Genomic DNA, 14,035 nt, shown 5'->3' on the forward strand with positions numbered 1-14,035 from the left:
GAAATTAAATTTCATTATAATATTAAATCAATATTATTTCATTATTGATCATTATTGAATTTTTGTGAATGGTAATATGAAAAACTACTCAAGTTCTAGAGATGACTGAGAAGGATTGTCGTGCATAGTACTACTTAGTTATTGTAACTTTTCATTGCTTAAATTACAGTTAAAGGTTTTTTTTTCTTTTCACGTTTTAAGCATCTTGATCCTATGACCTAGACATACAGTACTAAAAAAAAAAAAAAAAAAAAAAAGGGTCAAGGGTCTTTCCCCGGATTGCGATGATGAACCTACCCTCCTCAGTACCACTGAGAGAGTGTTCCTGTCCCTGCTCATACCTGGGGGGGCAGCAGGACGAGCCCTGAAACAGGCTGGGCAATTAGCCTGTTGGGCTGAGAAACAAGCAAATGTCACCACCCAGGTAATAGAAACATTATTAGAGGATCAAAATAGCTTACGCCACGCAATTTTGCAAAATAGAGCAGCAATTGATTTTTTGTTATTAGCCCAAGGTCATGGTTGTGAGGATTTTGAAGGCATGTGTTGTATGAACCTGTCTGATCACAGTGAATCAATTCACAAACAACTACGATGCCTGAAAGAGCATGCCAACAAAATTCGACAAAATCAAGGGGTTTTTTGATGAATGGTTAACCAGTTTATTTGGGTCCTTACCATCATGGCTGAAGGGTTTGTTAGCTGAGGGATTACGACTTTTAAGAATTTCAGTTATCATAGGTCTGTGTTCTTGTGTAGCATGTAGCTGTATCAAAAAGGCTTTTAGAACCATGATAAATCATGCCTGGATCGCTCAAAAACAAGAAGGGGGAATTGTGGAAGAATGGTTAAGTGAAAAAGGACACAGCTGAATTGATGTGAGCAATCCAGCCTTTGATGGGGCCTGGGAGCCAGAGATCAAGGTGAAATTCCCTTGAGAACAGCAGAAGGAGTACTTGGTAAAACAAGATAAGCGGGACTAAGTCTGGGAAAGTGCTGATAAACCCCCCTTTGTGAACAGTGCGTGAACGGCAACTTTGTACCAATCATATAATTGTTTTAAGCGCGTGGACAAGTATAGTTATCCAATAGAATAGTCGCTGTTAGCGCGTGCTTTGCTTAGCTTCTATATAAACCTGTTAAGTAATCTGAATAAACGAGAACGACCATACTCATATTGAGATTCATCGTTACTCCGGGTCTGTCTCCCACTCCGACATAAACTGAGGCTTTGAGCCCCAAAAGAGGGCTCTGGATCCTCCAAATGAGGGTTTGGACGCTCAAGGCGCATCTTGGACCCTAAAAATGCCTGGCTGGATCCTAAAGGCGATGCTTTGGACCCTGAGGATGAGACTTTACAAACTGAAACTGAGCTCCTGGACCCTACAAATGAGGCTTTGGACCTTCAATAGCAGACTTTGGGGCTTCAAAACGATGCTCTGGGCCCTTAAAAGGAGTCTTGAACCTTAAAAGCGTAAACCTTGGAACTTAAAAATGAGGCTTGGACCCTACAAATGAGGCTTTGGACGCTAAAATTGAAACTGGGGGGCCTCAAAAAAGGCCATGGGTACTAAAACACAGGCTTGGACCCTGAAAAATGAGGATTTCGGCCCTAAAACGGGGCTTCGGGCCCTAAAAATGATGGGCTAGATGCTAAAAATGAGGCTTTGCAGGCTGAAAAAGAGGGGAACCTATTGGTTCCTCTATGGACCCAAGAACTGAAGCTTGCGTCCCTAATGCAGGGCTTTGGGCACTACAGTTGAGGCTTAGAGCTGTAAAAGAGGGGGCTGGACCCTATAAATGCGAGTTTGGACCCTCAAAAGGAGAGTTTGGGCATGAAGAATGGGGCTTTGGAAATGAAAATGAGGTTTCAAACCCTGAAATTAGGTTTTGTGTCCTGAAATGATGCTTTGGTACCAAAAAGTAAGGCTTTGCACCCTAAAAATGGGTCTTTGGCCGCTCATAATGAGTGTTTGGGCACCCAAGATGCAGCTTGGACCCTGAAAAGGACTGGCTGGATCCTAAAAGTGAGGCTTTGCACCCTGAAAATGAGGCTTTGGACATGAAACAAATGAGGCTTTGTTCCCTAACTGAGGAGTTTGCTCCCTAAAATGAGGCTTTGGGCCCTCAAAATTGCAGACTGCATCCTAAAAATGAAGCTACGGTTCCTGAAAATGAGGCTTTGGTCCCAGAAACTGAGCCTTTGGACCCTATAAAGAAGGCTTTGGACTCTAAAAAGGAGGCTTTTGACATTCAAAGTGAGACTTTGGGCCTTAAAGACGATGTGTTGGGCCCTTAAAATGACTCCTTGAACTGCAAAAGCGGGGCTTGGAACTTAGAAATTAGGGTTTGACCCGAGAAATGAGGGTGTGGACCATACAAATGAGGTTTCAACCCTAGAACCAAAGCTTTGGGCTCTAAAAAGGAGGCTTTGGGACCTAAAAGAGGGGTTTGCACCTTAGAAATGAGGCTTTGGACACTCAAGATGTGTGCTTGCTCCTGGCCTATCAGCTCCTCAGTCGTCAGGGTCAACATAAACTCTTCAGGAGGGATAGGCAAGGCAGGAGAGGTGGTGGGGTAGCCCTATACGTCAGGGAGAGTCTGGATAGTTTAGAGCTCGATGATGGTGATGATAGGGTGGAGTGTCTATGGGTCAGAATCAGGGGGAAGGCCAACAAGGCAGATATTGTGGTGGGAGTCTATTACAGACCCCCCAACCAGGATGAGGAGACAGATGAACTATTCTATAAGCAGCTGGGAGAAGCCTCACGATCGCTAGCCCTTGTTCTTGTGGGGGACTTCAACCTGCCAGATGTCTGCTGGAAATACAATACAGCAGAGAGGAAACAGTCCAGGAGGTTCCTGGAGCGTGTGGCAGATAACTTCCTGACGCAGCTGGTGAGTGAGCCAACGAGGGAAGGTGCCCCGCTGGACCTCTTGTTCACCAACAGAGATGGACTTGTGAGCGATGTGATGGTTGGAGGCTGTCTTGGGCAGAGCGATCATGAAATGATAGAGTTTTTGATACGTGGAGAAGCGGCGAGGGGGGTCGGCAAAACTGCCACCTTAGACTTCCGGAGGGCGGACTTCAGCCTGTTTAGGAGACTGGTCGAGAGAGTCCCCTGGGAGGCAGCTCTTATGGGCAAAGGGGTCCAGGAAGGCTGGACATTCTTTAAGGAGGAAGTCCTAAAGGCACAAGAGCGGGCTGTCCCCAGGTGCCGAAAGACGAGCCGGCGGGGAAGAAGACGGGCCTGGCTGACTAGAGAGCTCTGGCTCGAACTGAGGAGAAAGAGGAGAGTCTATGACCTCTGGAAGAAGGGGCGGGCAACTCAGGAGGACTACAAAGGTGTAGCGAGGCTGTGCAGGGAGAAAACTAGAAGGGCCAAAGCTGAGTTAGAGCTCAGTCTGGCTGCTGCTATAAAAGACAACAAAAAACACTTCTTCAAATACATTAGCAGCAAAAGGAGAGGTAAGGAGAATCTCCAGCCCCTAGTAGATGGGGGAGGAAACACAGTGACCAAGGATGAGGAAAAGGCTGAGGTACTTAATGCCTTCTTTGCCTCAGTCTTTATTAGCAGGGCCGAATGTTCAATGGGTACCCAGCCCCTGGAGTTGGAAGATAGGGACGGGGACCAGACTGGAGCCCCCATAATCCAGGGGGAAATGGTGAGTGACCTGCTGCACCACTTAGACACTCACAAGTCTATGGGGCCTGATGAGATCCACCCGAGAGTGTTGAAGGAGCTGGCAGATGTGCTCACCAAGCCCCTTTCCATCATTTACCAGCAGTCCTGGCTAACTGGGGAAGTCCCTGCTGACTGGAGATTAGCGAATGTGACACCCATCTTCAAGAAGGGCCGGAAGGAGGACCCGGGGAACTACAGGCCTGTTAGCCTGACCTCGGTGCCGGGGAAGCTGATGGAGCAGATCATCCTGAGTGCTATCACACGGCATGTAGAGAATAACCAAGGGATCAAGCCCAGCCAGCATGGGTTCAGGAAAGGCAGGTCCTGCTTGACCAACCTGATCTCCTTCTATGACAAGGTGACCCGCCTAGTGGATGAGGGAAAGGCTGTGGATGTTGTCTATCTAGACTTCAGTAAAGCCTTCGACACGGTTTCCCACAGCATTCTCCTGGAGAAACTGGCTGCTCATGGCTTGGACGGGTGTACTCTTCACTGGGTAAAGAACTGGCTGGACGGCCGGGCCCAAAGAGTGGTGGTGAATGGAGTTTACTCCGGTTGGCGGCCGGTCACTAGCGGTGTTCCCCAGGGCTCTGTGTTGGGGCCAGTTCTGTTTAACATCTTTATCAATGATCTGGACGAAGGGATCGAGTGTACTCTCAGTAAGTTTGCAGACGACACCAAGTTGTGTGGGAGTGTTGATCTGCTGGAGGGTAGGCAGGCTCTGCAGAGGGACCTGGACAGGCTGGATCGATGGGCTGGGGTGAATTGTATGAGGTTTAACAAGGCCAAGTGCAAGGTCCTGCACTTGGGCCACAGCAACCCCATGCAACGCTACAGGCTTGGGGAAGAGTGGCTGGAAAGCTGCCTGGCAGAGAAGGACCTGGGGGTGTTTGTTGACAGCCGCCTGAATATGAGCCAGCAGTGTGCCCAGGCGGCCAAGAAGGCCAATGGCATCCTGGCTTGTATCAAAAATAGCGTGGCCAGCAGGACTAGGGAAGTGACTGTGCCCCTGTACTCGGCACTGGTGAGGCCGCACCTCGAATACCGTGTTCAGTTTTGGGCCCCCCACTACAAGAGGGATATTGAGGTACTGGAGCGTGTCCAGAGAAGGGCAACGAAGCTGGTGAAGGGTCTGGAGCAGAAGTCTTATGAGGAGCGGCTGAGGGAGCTGGGACTGTTTAGCCTGGAGAAAAGGAGGCTGAGGGGAGACCTCATCGCTCTCTACAACTACCTGAAAGGAGGTTGTAGAGAGGTGGGGGTCGGTCTCTTCTCCCAGGTAACAAGTGATAGGACAAGAGGAAATGGCCTCAAGTTGCGCCAGGGGAGGTTTAGACTGGATATTAGGAAAGTTTTCTTCACCGAGAGGGTTATCAAGCATTGGAACAGACTGCCCAGGGAAGTGGTTGAGTCGCCATCCCTGGAGGTATTTAAAGGACGTTTGGATGAGGTACTTAGAGACATGGTGTAGCGGTGGTTTTGGGCAGTGTTAGGTTTATGGTTGGACTCGATGATCTTAAAGGTCTTTTCCAACCTATATGATTCTGTGATTCTGTGATAAGCAGCTGCAGAAGCCAGATGCCTGCTCCTGCCCTGTCACCTGCTTGGGATCAGGTGACATCACAAGCACCTACACAAGCCAGGTGCATGTTCCTGCCCAACCACCTACTCAGCCACCTATGACATCACAAGCAGCTGCACAAGCCAGGGGCCCGTTCATAACTTACCACCTACTCTCGTGCCTATGACCTCACTAGCATCTGCACAAGCCAGGGGCTGGCTCCTGGCCTAACACCTACTCAGCCACCACTGACCTCACAAGCACCTGCACAGCAGGAGCCGCCTCACCTCCAACACCCTGGCTTTTTCCCCTCCATCTCCACCTCTGTCTCCCATCTCCCCACGCTCTCCTCTCTCCCAGGCACCTTTCTCACCCACTCCACGACCTCCCAACGCCTCTGTCTGTCTCTGTGTTTGGGTGGCAGACGTTACCTCAGAAGCATTGTCCCAGCCAGGTCACCTGCATCTCCTCTTCTCCCTCTGCTCTCATCGTGACTGCACCAGCTGTTGGAGGCACTTTTGGACCTCATGGGCCCTTGCGTTCTGCCTCCCCTCTGCTGTTAAATCCTGTTCCTGCAAGAGAAGCCACAATCACTCAGTGCCCCCTCGGTGCCATCTTACCTGCATCTTCCTGAGCTGGACAGCTGGTGGGAACTGTCACCATCAGAACCAGCAGTGCGTGAAGTCTTCTCCTGGCACAGGCGCAGCTCTGGCTCTGCTTCAGGTGTACCATGCTTCCTGAAGGAGAACAGCAACATTCAGTGTTATTCCTGGGCAATGTCCCGCTGGGAAGAGCTGATTTCAAAGCAGGCTGGCAGCAGACCCTGAGCCCGTGCCGGAGGTGGCCACATCTGGCTCCTTCCAGCAGCATTTTGGAAAGCCCCTTCCCAGCTGTGAGTACCAGGCCAAGGGCACAGGGTAGAAACAGCCCCCACCCCGAGGGCCTCACCCCCCAACTGTCCTCTGTCCCCAACCTACTATAACTTCCAAACAGCCTCTCCCTCTAACTGAATCATCTTCAGTTTTGAGAGAAGAACTGTATGCTTCCAGATTCAGGAGCCTAAGACTGTTGGAGGGCGCTTTGGGCTTCAATTCCAGAACAACAGAATTTCCATTACACAAGCTCAGCCACCACCTGCATGGTCGTCTTGTCAGTGACCCACAAAAGCTGTGTTGTCAACAAAATCTAACGGCTAATATAAAGTGTCCTCTCCCCTGCAAATCTTTGTTTCCCTCATAACCTCAGGCTGCCGCAGTAATAATCATACTTTTAGTCTCTAATGACACCTGAGAAGCCTCCAAAGCTCCTGTCATTAGACAGACACACACCACCCTGCAGGAGGACAGCACAACACAGGGTCAGCCAGTATGGGTGTCAGTGGCACAAGAGGTCCTTGTGCGTGAAAACACTCGGTAACTCCCTGATCCAATGTGATCAAAGATTTTTTACTTTTTCCTTCCCTAAGAAGTTCAGGCCCTTCTAGGCATCCTTAAAAGATCCCGACCTTAAAATGGTAACACTTCGTGCACAGGGGATGGGTCAGGTCATTTGTTTTCATGTTCTCATGAAACCCGAGGCATGTGTTTTATCTGTTCCTAAGCTATTTTTCTCTTTTCTTCACATTCCTCCCCCAAAACAGAGAAAAAGCCAATGCATAACAGCATCAGGACATTTTGAATGCTCTGCTAATACAGGAGGTTTCCAGTAAGCGTGCCACGGGCATAGGTGCAGCGAGCTGGAAGCACCAAGGCACACGTACTGCAGTGTGCAATGAGGAATGGCCAGTGCACCTCAGCACCCTTGTCCTGACAGACGGCCATCGCTGAAGACAACTCTGCTCGGTCAGGACGCTGAACCTCTACTGCACCCACCCCCAGCCCTGACCAAAAGGGGACACAGAGAGACGCAGGCTGACTGTCCAGAAACGCTGTTTGGCTCAGGGGGCGTGCAGGGCAACAGGGACCCAGACAAACTGATAACAAGTCCCCATGCTCACCTTTTTCTCCTTTTCGCCTTCCAGGTGAGGCTGGTCAAGTGACGCCCCAGGCACCTGCAGCCATTCGCTGTACACAACTCCCCTGAGGCTGGATATCTGATAAACGTTTAATAAAACAACGCACCCCCAGAGACTTTCTCTGTTCACCTTGAGCTGGGGGCAGCGTGTGTGTGTGGGGGGAGGAAGATCTGGAGCACTCCCCACTTGCTTCTCTCGCAATAAAGCCTTGGTGTGTGCTCCCACCAGGAGGGAGAAACAACTTCCAAGACCAAGGGTATGCATCTCGAAGAGTTCACTTACCTGCAGGGAGGTCTGCTTTGACGGCCCTGGGCCGGAAGGACATGCACTGCAGAGGCGGGCTGGCTGTTTTGTACCCCACGAACGCCGGGCAAAAAAATGTCTGCTTGCTTGGTCTGAACAAACGGCTGGAGGGCTGTTACTCACTTGGTCCAGGCGTGAGCTCCCTGTTTGCCCTGCGACATCTACAGGTGGCGTACGCTGGAGCCGCATACTTCCCACTGCTGGTCACGGAGGCCTCCACGTACTCCCGAGGACCTGGAGAGCAGCAAGGCAGATGCACAGCCAGTCCCGCCTTCAGCTGTCTGCACATCACCCGCTCTTGGCCCTCAACACCATGGCTGAGCCCAGCTCCCGCAGCAGGACGCAGCAGAGCCATTTCCCCCTTCCTGTGGGGCAGCTGTCCCCAGCGCTCAACAGGGAAACTGCCCGGCCTGTGTGCGGCAGCGGCGTGTTGAGCAGCACCAGGCCAAGGGGCAGCCGAGGCGGGAGAGCGACCCTGCGCTCACCACCATCAGGCCGCGCTCTCCTCTGCCGCCATGAGCCCTCCCCTGCCCAGCCTCTGGCTCGGCTGCACCCAGCAGCCAGGAAGGGTGGGCAAAGGGAAATGGGCTTGTGCTGCTTTGACCAGGGGTGTCCGGAACCAGTGCTACACTGGTGGTAACTGCTTTAGGCCGCTGAGTGGGGCCCCCCCGGCTGCCCCCGGCCCCTCTCTCACCCATTTCTCCTCAGGCCGCTCCGCCTCCGGCCCCTCCGGCCCCGCCCCAGGCCGGCTGTGACTGACAGCCCCCACCAGCTCCGCTGATTGGCTCAGCCGTGGCCAATGGCGCAGCTCCTGCTGGGCGGGCAAGTGCAGTCCGGGCCTCCCCTCACAGAGCCGCCCTGCGCCCCCTCCCAGGCGAGGGGGGCCTGACCGGGGCAAGGTTGATGTAATTTGTTGCCAATTCCAAAAGCAGCAGGAGAGCAGCAACAAAACCAAACGGAAACAGCTTCCCCCAGCCCTGCTCTTCCCAGACTCAGCCTCACTCCTCCCTTCCCCACTCCTCGGCCCCCTTTCCCCGCGGAGCGGCGCAGGGGGATGGGGAATGGGGCTGCGGGCGGCCCACAGCACCTCACCTCTGCCGCCCCTTCCTCCTCGCACCGTTCCCCTGCTCCCGCCTGGGCCCCACGGGCCACAGCTCCGGCCACAGAACCTGCTGCTGCCTGGACTCCTCTCCAGCAGCCACAGCTCCTGCCAGGAGCCTGCTCCAGCCTGGGCTCTCCACGGGCTGCAGCTTCCTGGGGCAGCTGTCGATGGCTGCCTGAGGGTGACAGCGTTGGTGGCTGGATCCTCTTCTGGGCATCCATTTCACAGAATCACCGGCTACTTGAGGCTGGCCTGGAGGTCACCTGGAGGGTGAAGTCGCCTAGGTGCTCCCACCCCCCTGCTCAAGCAGGGCCACCTGCAGCCGCTTGTCCATGACCATGTCCAGAGGGCTGTGGCACATCTCCAAGGATGGAGACTCCATGAGCTCCCTGGGCAGCCTGTGCTGCTGCTCATCAGCCGCACAGCACCCTTGGCACTTCCCCTTGCTAAACTGCATGAGGTCCCTGCCAGCCCATCTCTCCAGCCTGCCCAGGTCCCTGGGGACGGCAGCACGACCCCCTGGCCCAAGCGCCACTCCTCCCAGTCTGCTGTCATCTGCCAGCTTGCTGAGGGTGCACTCTGCCCCATCATCCAGACCATTAGCTAAGGACGATGTTCAACAGGAGCGGGCCCAGTACTGATCCCTGGGCGACACTGCTAGTTACTGGCCTCCAACTAGACTTGGTGCCGCTGAGCAGCACCTGCAGGGCCTGGCCGTTCAGCCCGTTTCAGTCCGGCTCACGGTTGGCTCATCCAGCCCATTTCCGTTGGAGTGACTTGAACTCCATATGTAAAAAGAAGAGATTGCAAGGTGGGCCCATGCAAGCACACTGCTTTCCCAATCCCAAGACAGAAACCTCCCACACTGGGTATTTCTACCAATTGCTCCAAGACCCACAGAGAAGGAAACACCCCGTAAATTACACATGCAAGGCCAACAAGTGTTTTTAATTCTGGCTTGGGCTTTTCTGCCTGTTGGTTCCAAACAGGTGTTGTTTTTGCAAGGTGATCCCAAAAGCTGAACGTGGATTAAAGCTCCTCCTCGAGGGACCTGTGGGCAGGCAGACCAGCCAGCAGAGCTGTCTGAGTCTCTGGAAGGTCTCTCCAAGCTCTTCTTGGCCAGAGGCAGCACTGGGAGGAGGGACAGAGTGGGCTGCTGGTGCCCTTTGTGCAGCTTGGGCCCTGCTGGGGGCAGTTTTGGTGCTTCCTGGATTCTTCCTCCTCTTCCTCTCTGGCCTTGCAGAAGTCAAGGAGGAGCAGTGCTCCTCCCTCATCCAGGGTCGCAATCTGCCCCCGCCACAACCGCAGCACCCCGAGTGTTTGTCCGACGTGCATCTCTGGAGCGCTGAGACCCTCCTCCTCCTCCTCCCTGCTGAGGGGTCATAATCTGGTGTCCACAAAGCGGCTGCGGAGATCACAGCCGCGCCGTGGGGATCTGCTCCGCTCTCTCTGCCTCCGCTGAGTTTGCTCCCGAGCAGCCCTGGGGGCGGGAGCCCGCTTGGAGCTGGCATGGGAGGGCCCGGCAGCTGCATCATCCCTTGGGGATCGGGCACGACGTTGAGAACTTGCGTTCCCTGTCGTTGTCCTCCTCCTCCTCCTTGTTGAGTCCTGGTCGTCCGTGATCTCCAAAAACTGGCTGCGGAGATCACAGCCACGCCGCGGGGATCTGCTCCGCTCTCTCCGCCTCTGCTGAGTTTCCTCCCGAGCAGCCCTGGGGGAGGGAGCCCGCTTGGAGCTGGCGTTGGAGGGCCCGGCAGCTGCATCATCCCTTGGGGATTGGTCACCACATCGAGAACTTGTTTTCCTTGTTGTCCTCCTCCTCCTCCTTGTTGAGTCACGGTCGTCCATGCTCTCCAAAAACTGGCTGCGGAGACCATAGCCCTGCTGCAGGGATCTGCTCTCTTCTCTCTGCGTTGGCAGGGTTTGCTCCCCAGCAGCACAGGGTGCGGGAGCCAACTGGGGGCTGCCCTTGGAGGGCCCTGGAGCTGCGTTATCCCTGGGAGTGCAGCCACGACTTGGAGGACTTGTTCTCCTCCTCTTTCTCCATGTTGAGTCGTCATAGTCCGTGGTGTCCACAAACCAGCTGCGGAGATCTTTTCCCCACTGCGGGGATCTGCTGCGGGCCCTCCCCCCGGCACCGTTCCTCTGGCAGCGGGAAGAAGGGCTGAACCTGTGCTCCTCTTTGTTGTGGTCGTCTCGCACGCTGTGCAGCACACGGTCAAATGGTTGACAGCAGACCGGGCACGCAGCTTTCCTTCTAGACACCAGCCTTACGCAGCCGCAGAAGAAGCGATGCAGGCAGAAGCCCACGTAGGAGGTGATGCTGAGCCCGCCTGGCCAGATGGGCCATGGCCGGCCTGCAGATCCCTCCCGTGTACCTGCCCAGCTTAGCTGGCTTGTGCTGGCAGTTGCAGAGGAGTTGCTGTCCTCTGGAGAGTCTTCCATGCCCACCGCCACGTCCTGCAAAGAGAGCGCTGAAAAGGGCCTGCCCTTTCCTCCTGAAAGGACCAGACCAGTGGCAAAACCCCAGAAGCTGTGTGAGGGGACAGCTCAGGGCCTCCCAAAGGCTCTCCTGGAGGGCTGCAAAGGCAGAAGGGCCACAGGCGGACAAATGGGATGGATCTAGGTGGGATGCTTTGAGATGGAGCAGCGCTGCGGCTGTGAAGAAAGATGCAGCGTGGGAGGGAAAAGAGAGCAAGGCCAAGATGCCAGCAAGAAATCCACTGTCCATCTGGTGCCCTGACCCACCTCCCCAGAGTTACCTTAGTCCTGTGAGGCAGAGCCTGTGGTCCCACAGAACCTGCCTGCTTGCTGTCAGCCCGCCACCGACTGAGGAAGGAAGGGAGATATGATGGTGCCAGTGAGGAAGAAACCCTCTCTCCAATTTTCAAATCAGAGCGCCTGGAGAAAAACAAAGGGATCTCTGGTTAGGGCTGTTCTTGCAGCCTCCTCTGGGGTCCAGGCATTTTCTTGGAGCGGTTTCTACGACAGAGAGAAGACATAAACAGGACTAGAAATGGCAAATTCGATTGGGGTCTTCCCACCAGGTCTGCCCCTGCCAGAGCAAGTCCTCATCTTTATACCCCCTATGGCCTCCATTTCATAGACTCATAGAATCACAGAAGGGTTTGGCTTGGAAGAGACCTTAAAGATCATCTAGTTCCAACTCCCCTGCCGTGGGCAGGGATACCTTCCGCTAGAGCAGGTTGCTCAAAGCCCCATGCACCACCCTGGTCTTGAACACTTCCAGGGAGGGGGCATCCACAACTTCTCTGGGCAACCTCTTCCAGTGTCTCACCACCCTCACAGTAAAGAATTTCTTCCTAATAGCGAATCGAAATCTTCCCTCTCTCAGTTTAAAACCGGTACCCCTCGTCCTATCGCTGCACTCCCTGATAAAGAGTCCCTCCCCATCTTCCCTACTGCAGGCCCCCTTCAAGTACTCTTCTCTACATTAGCCAGCTTCAGATAGCAGACAAGTAGCAGTTGACAGCAGGGCAGCAGCCTAAAGCCCAGCAAGGGAAGATAAGGACTGACGGGGGGTAGTTCACATTTGACAGCACTGAATGATGCAGGTAGTCATTGTCTCCTATGACAGAAAGAGAAACACTCAGGAGGTTGAGAAGGAAAATAGCAAAGCCCGGAAAAGCAAACGTATTCTCAACACATTCTAAGACTTGTTATTACCTGACATAAAACAGCAGATAGGCTTGCTGCCTGAGAACTGTGTCGATGCCACGACCATCCACAGACGCGTCGTTCATCTCGTACCACAGTCCGTTGCTGGCCTGCAAAGAAAGCCATCGATATCTGGAGATGGTTCTCCACAAAAACACAGGCAGAGAACTACAGAACCAAGAGGAGGCCAAAACAAATGCAATGCAGCCCCTAAGGAGACCTTCTCCCCAAAACCCTTGGCCTGTGTAACACTGCCGTGAATGGTTGTCTTGCCCAGCACACATTTTTCCCCTGCTAGGAAGGAAGCTGCTCTTTACCTTTGTGTAGCAGAAATAGTGTCCCGCATGACAGCTGCCACCGCTATGGACCAGGACGGCATATAAGGTGTAGAGGAGTGGTTCTCCAGCTGTCTGAGACATGTATGGCCGAAGATCCAAGTACTCGGGGTACTCCACAAGCTAGGGAGAGACCAAGAGGGCTCAGAAATGATCCTGAAATGCTGCCTGAAATAGCCTTCAAGACGTCATGGTTTGGGTGGCAGGAAACTCTTCTTGGCCAAAGCAGCTCTGTCGGAGCAGAGTACGTGCTTGTCTTCCCACGGGAACTCTCCTCTCCCCGGAAGGGAACACCAAAAACCCAACACGAACAACTTGTGAAAGAGCGTACTGCTTTGGGAAATCTCCCGCTCCAGCAAGAGAAAGTTGCACTCCAATTGCATACACACCTTGCCGATCTTCCTGCCGGTGAAATCTTCAAACCTTTTGAGGCACACCGTGAGAACCTTGGGTGCGCGATGGACTGTAAACCTCTTGGAGGCGGCAACCATCTTGTCACACCTGGAAACCAAGCACAGAGCCCAGTGCTGAAATGCCCCCTATCTTCCCCCAAGAAGGCCAGACAACCTTTCCTGTCTCCCACATCCTTACGCTATTTTAAGCCTATTCAGTACCATAAGGCCATCTTAAAAAAAAGCCGCCTCTCGTTAGCCTGCATGAAACCTACGTGAAAAGATGACTTATGCTCCGTGACAGGCAGCACCTTCACGCAGGATCTAGTATTAATATGTCCTTAGTAATCGTCTTACTTGCTACATTTAAAGCAGTTTTCGCCATCCAGCCGCTCGGGTTTCACAAAGTCCTGCAGAGCTGCGGTGACAGATGAGGCTGCCTGGAGGAGTGAGAAAGGAGAGCACTGAGCTGGGGAAACGCCCTCTCCCAAACACTTCCTAGGAGTTGACAGGAAGACCCAGGTAGCTGAGGCTGAGGAGACCCACTGTGAACCCGCAAGCAGTGTCCAGAAGGAGGCAGAAAGAGGGTATGATGCTGAACATCTCCCTCCGTTCCCAGGGATTCCCGGGGCTATCAAGAGCTACCTCTCTGTGGCACCACCCAGTTCAGCTACCCAAGGGATGCAGGGCATCAACAATGGAAACACCACAGCCCATCAGCCTGGAAGCCAGACGGGTGTTGAGGGAGGGCAAAAGGAAGCAGGATGAGAGTAGGTCAAGGGTGCAGAGAGGATAATTCGTACTTTTCCAGCTTAAAGGCAGCACCTGCAGGGAGACCACTGCCATGGCCTCCCCAGAAGGACACAGCCCACTCCACTTCCCACCCACCACCAAGCTCTCTTGTGTTCCCAGTATACGTTTTTAAGTCAGCCACATGGATTCTGGAAAGCTACAGGGGCCTTGGGAT

The sequence above is a fragment of the Mycteria americana genome, unplaced genomic scaffold, assembly GCF_035582795.1.
Source record: "Mycteria americana isolate JAX WOST 10 ecotype Jacksonville Zoo and Gardens unplaced genomic scaffold, USCA_MyAme_1.0 Scaffold_42, whole genome shotgun sequence".
Taxonomy (NCBI): Eukaryota; Metazoa; Chordata; class Aves; order Ciconiiformes; family Ciconiidae; genus Mycteria; species Mycteria americana.